The sequence below is a fragment of the Odocoileus virginianus genome, chromosome 9 (assembly GCF_023699985.2).
Source record: "Odocoileus virginianus isolate 20LAN1187 ecotype Illinois chromosome 9, Ovbor_1.2, whole genome shotgun sequence".
Classification (NCBI taxonomy): domain Eukaryota; kingdom Metazoa; phylum Chordata; class Mammalia; order Artiodactyla; family Cervidae; genus Odocoileus; species Odocoileus virginianus.
In genome coordinates, this window is record NC_069682.1 from 62946451 (window position 1) to 62952150 (window position 5700).

At 51.3% G+C, this 5700-nt stretch overlaps 1 long non-coding RNA gene across 1 annotated transcript; it reads left to right on the plus strand.

The window, feature by feature from the left end:
• The first annotated feature begins 1544 nt into the window (after positions 1-1544).
• LOC110147653 (uncharacterized) lies at positions 1545-3531 on the plus strand. The gene is made up of 3 exons (XR_002316943.2): positions 1545-1713; positions 2578-2658; positions 2940-3531. It is a non-coding gene; the product is annotated as an uncharacterized lncRNA (long non-coding RNA).
• The last annotated feature ends 2169 nt before the right edge of the window (positions 3532-5700 follow it).

Here is a 5700-nt window from a genome sequence, read left to right on the forward strand (position 1 = left end):
TGCGTGACATGTGGGATCTTAAGTTCCCCGACCAGGGATCAAACCCCCACTCTCTGCAGTGGAAGTACAGAGCCTTAACCACTGGACCACCAGGGAAGTCCCTTCTATGCCTTTTAACTACTCTCTTTCCTTGCCCTCCTGTCTGTCCTCTGTAAAACAAGGGACAAAAAGCCCTCTTACTGAAAGCCTTCCAGAGAGATGCCATGCCACTTCAAGTGTTAATAGTATCCCAACCCCTTACTGGCCCGTGAGGCCCGTCTGTTGTGTCTGCTGCCACTTCACCCACCCTACCGGCCTCACGAGCTTCCTTTCCATTCCTCAGATGTACCAGGTTCATTCCTGCTTTGGGATGTCTGCATGTACTGTTTTCTCCTCCCAGAACATTCTCCCTTCAGCTACTCTCACAGCCAGCTCCTTTCATCTCCAGGTCTCAGCTCACATGCCACTTCCCTCCAGAGGCTTTCTCTGACCATCTTATTTGAAGTATGTGTAAGTCACTTCAGTCGTGTCTGACTCTTTGTGACCCCATGGACTGTACCCCGCCAGGCTCCTCTGTCCATGGGATTCTCCAGGCAAGTGTACTGGAGTGGGTTGCCGTCCCTCCTACAGGGAATCTTCCCGACCCAGGGATCAATTCTTCCTCTCTTTCTCTTTCTCACCACCTTAATTAATTTTCTTCTTAGCTTTTATCACTAGCTGAAATTATCATACTTAATTTTTTCTTGTCTGAGACCCTGACTGGGATGCAGCTTCATGAAAGCAGAGACCACGTGGGACTTTGTCCACCTTTGTGGATATAATGGTGCAGAGTAGGTGCTCAATAAAAATCCACTTGCTGAATGAACAGATACATGAGTTCCTTCCTGCTCCTCTGTCGGTATCCTCTGGAAACTATTGTCTTCGCCACCTGAGTTAACTCTGATCTCCCTGGTGTGATATGTGAGAATGAAGAAATGCAGGACTTCCTTGGTGGCCCAGTGGCTAAGACTCTTTGCTCCCAATGCAGGGGGGCTAGAGTTCGATCCCTGGTCAGGGAACTAGAACCTGCATGCTACAATGAAGAACTAGTGCAGCCTAATTAAATAAATATTTTTTTAAAAAAAAGAGAGAATGAGGAAATGCACCTGAAGGACATATAGCAAGTGCTCATTCAGAGCTGTCCTTATTATTATTAATTATCAACAAAAGCCAGGTGGCCTGCAGTGGTAATGAATGATATTATCTCCCCCATGGTTCTTGGCACCTGCGCTGGTCCCATGGCATAACTCACTCCCTCATTAACAAGGCTGGGATGCCAGGGAGCTGTGTGGTTGGAGGGAGGATCCTCCTCCTTAACCTTGGCAGTGGGTGCTGGGAGCCCAGGCTTAGCTGCACTGAATTTGCCCATTAGCCATCAGCGGAGGAGCCCAGTTTAATCACATGTCAGTTTCCTCATTCATCTTTGGCGCTATCCGAGGCTTCATCTTTCACCACCCTATGGCGTCATGGTGATTGATGACCTCACACCAGCCCTGCTGCTGGGTTAGCACAGCTCACAGTGGGTACCCAGCCTCTCAGGGCTCTCAGCCTGGGGCTCACTGGGACTGGAATCATGTTTCTTTTAAGGAGCCCTGTTATGGACTGAATTGCATCAACCACCCACTCCCACCCCCAATTCATATGATGAAGCATAGCCCTCAAGATGACTGTATTTGGAGATCAGGTTTTAAGAAGGTAAGGTTAACAGAGGTCATAAGTGTGGGGCCCTGATCCAATAAGACTGGTGTCCTTATAAGAAGAGACACCAGTCCTCTCTGTCTGTCTGTGGGCACAGAGAAAAAGCCAGGTGAGGACATAATGAGGAAGCAATCATTTGCAAGCCAGCAAGAGAGTTCTCACCAGAAACCAAATTTTTTTAGCACCTTGACCTTGGATTTCTAGTCCTCGGGACTGCAAGAAAATAAACAGTCTGTTGTTTTAGCCCCCAGCCTGAGGTATTTTGTGGTGGCAGCATGAACAGGCTAAAACAAGCCCTTGCAGCCTCCAGCTTCTGAGAGGTGGGAGGACGGGATTTGAAAAGATGACCTCCAATGGTGGCGCTTCCTCGGGCAAATGGTGAAAATGACCGCTGAGCAGAGGAGGAGGTATCTCACCCGGCATTCAGGTGAGTGCCTCCCCGGAGTGGCAGCGCTGAGACAGGGCCACCCTGGGCCTGGCTGGTAGATAGGGCTCCAGTCCAACCCCATGAGACTACAGGTAACTTGCCCAAGAGAGAGATTCTTGTGCCATCTCTACACCACCGAGAGTGGGGAAGATGAAACGAGGGAGTCTGCGGTCACTTGGCAGTGACATTAAATGCCCACTGTGATCCCAGCCCTCGGCTAGGCTGGGGCCAGGGTAATAAACAGGATGAGTCTCAGCCCTCAGGGCACTCACAGACTACTGAGAGAGACACACTAACTTAGAAACAAATGATTTCACATTGTGATCAAGTTCTGAGAAAATGAGGCAGACAAGAGAGGTGGGAGGGGGCGGGGAGGGGGAGAGAGAGAATGGGGTGGGGACGGGGTAGGAACAGGAGTGGATCTTTGTTTACAGTGGCCAGAGAAGAATCTTAGCTTTGGGGCCCCTGGAAACAGATTCTGAGCCAAGAGCTGATTCTGAGCCAAGAGCTGGAGAGTGAGTATTTGGGAGGTGGTCCCAGGAAGACCCAGTGAGAGCAGAGATCTGAGATGGGGAAGGGCCGGAGCCAGTGAAGAGTGTGTTTTTGAGCAGGTTAGAGCCATGACCAGCTGGGGCTAAATGCTGCAGGGATTTCTGGGAAAATGTGTAAATGTGCCTCTAATGCAGGCCAACCAAGGAGCAAAGAGGATGAAGTATGATCCACCGATTCTTCTTTGATGGGTTGAGTGTTTCTCCCAGGTGTGTTAACTACCTGGCTCATCCATCCCATCCCACAGACTCCGAGATTGGGCATCTTCCTGTGTCAGAGAAAGACGCTGGGCAGAGAGAGTCCTATGTTCTGGCAATCGGAAGCCTTCATGGTGGGTGCCAAGGGGTGTGGGTGGGGCTGATGTGCGTGGAGTGTCTGCTACCAAACACCTCTCTGAGGAGATCACGCTGGAACCGACATCAAAATGATGAGAAACCAGCCATCGGAAGAGTCAGGAGAAGAGGTCTGTAGGTGGAGGGAAGGAAAGGTCTCAGCCCTGGCCATTGCTGCTGGAGCATCACTTGCCAGGGCAGAGAGATCGTCTGGGGCAGCTGGGCCAAGAGATGGATCAAGACTCCCTCCGAGAGATTACCCAACCCTCCCTCCTCACCCCCTTCATGCAGACTCCTCCTGCCCTTTGTCCTCACCTGCTGCAGAGTCACTCCACAACTGTCCCCTTGCTCCACCTCTGCTCCCCACGTTGGCCCCACATTTTCTGAGCTTATTCTGTCTTCTTTGGCCTCAGAGCCTTAGCTTGTGTTCCCTCTTCTGAGAATGCCCTTCCACCCCATTTCTGCCTGATGAAAACCTCCAACGGGCAATCAATAAAAATTTCTGTTGAGAACCAGACACTGGGGATGGAGCATTGAATTAACACAGACCTTCATCTCAGAGTTTACAGTCTATTGAAGAAGAAAAGAAGTTAAAATGACGCATCCCACAAATTGCTATTTGCAGATTACCATGGTATTGCTAATTACAATTGTGGGGAGTGAGATGAAAGAGAGGGGAAATGGCCTAGTTCTGAAGTTTTCCAGAAGGCTGAACTTGAAAGATGAACAGTGAGAGGTGGAAGACCACTCTGGGCGGGAGCAACAGTGTGTTAGGCTCTGAGTGGAGGAGATCCTGAAAGGCTGGTGTGGCTGGAGCTGAGAGAGGGCGAGGGGACAGTGGGCAGGCTGGGCAGAGACTCGAACTGGATCCAAAGGGGTTTGGGGAGACTGGAAGGGTTTACTAATTTATTTTTGACAATTATTTATTTATTTTTATTTTTGACTGTCTTGGATCTTAGCTGCGGTATGCAGGATCTTTTGTTGAGGTGGTTGGGCTTAGTCACCCCCCTAGGCAGTATTAGTTCCCCAGCCAGGGATTGAACTTGCATCCCCTGCCTTGGACTACCAGGTAAGTCCTGACTGGAAGGCTTTAAATCTACCAGATCAGTGGCCTGAGAATTCTGAGACCACTCCCAGGTTTGCTGTTAGCAAATCTACATTTGGCCCCAATGCCCTGGCATGGGACGGTCAGTTGGTCTGCTCTGGGGGACGGCTGCTGCCCCAGGCCCTTTCAAAGGGTCTCATATATTCTTCCAGACCTTCACTGAAGTCCTTCCTCTCTGGGAAGCCTTCTAACCTTGAAATCAGAAGAGATATCACCTCCCATGTCCTCCCCTCCCCACACTTGGCTCTTGGCATCTTAGGGGCACTAGTGTGAAGGGGAAAGTCCTTCTGAGGGTAGGGCAGCTCAGGCTCAGCGGGAAGGGGGCTGGGGGGTGAGGGCCTGACCTGGCTGTGGGCAGGTGAAAGTCTTAGTTGCTCAGTTATGTCCGACTCTTTGCCACCCCATGGACTGTAGCCTGCCAGACTCCTCTGTCAATGGGATTCTCCAGGCAAGACTAGAGTGGGTTGCCATTCCCTTCTCCAGGGAATCTTCCTGACCCAGGGATCAAACCCCAGTCTCCTGCACTGCAGGCGGATTCTTTACCTCCTGAGCCTGCAGACTCTCCCCCTGTGCCTCCCAGGGTCCACACCCCTGCTTGCCCCTCACACCTGAATCTTGCAGGATAAGGGACTTCATGACTTCATCCTCAGACTTGGTAGGGGAGGGTCTCTTGTCCTGATTGTCAGGTCTGGGTGGGAAGCAAGCTGGCATCCGCTGCTGTGCTTTGCAGGTCCCTGGAACCAAGGCTCGGGCGGTAGAAATGAGACTCCTGGCAAACCCAGGAGTTTGCCTGCTGCTCCCCGCCCCCTCCCGGGGCTGCTCAGAGGGTGGGAGATGCCTTCTATTGAGAACCCCTCTTCCCACCCCTAGCCACTTTGCCTTCTGGGGGAGGGGAAGGGGAGCCACTTTCATTGTCCCTGAACACTGGCTGGCAGGGGGCCCAGGGAGGGGGCTCCCCAATAGTGAATCTGCAGCTGCCTGTCTTTAAGGTAAAATTACCGTAATTACTCCAATTACCAGATCCATCAAGAGCTTTGGACTGAGGAGGCCGGTGAACAATCAGTTCTGAGGAGTGTGAGTCACGGGGTGGGGGCACAAATTGCAGGAGAGGGCGGCGGTTAATGTTAGAGCAGGCCCTCGACTGAGGTGGGGGTGGGGAAGTGCAGAGAAATCACGGTTAGCCAAACCCCACTTTGCTCCCTCAGTGCGATTTTTCTCCTATGTTGGAAAGAAATTCAAAATAAAACTGGCTACTCCTTTCACAGAACCCCCCACACCTCATGGCCAACTGACCTGGTTCGTCTTCACCCCCTATGAGAGTTAAAAGAAAAAAATAAAAATGAACCAAAACAAAGTAAGAACACCAACTGGTATCTCATAGGATCTTGCCCTGGGCCAAGCCCTGTGCCAAGAGCTTTTCAAGTTTCGTCCTTTCCAACCCCCTGGAGCACATTCAGTCCATTTTACAGATGTGGGCATTGCAAGTTTCCTCTTGGCCTAGATGCTCCAGACCCCAGACCCTGGGCATGGTTTGCCTCTGCGCCCCTCATCCCTGCCATGTCTGTTCTGAT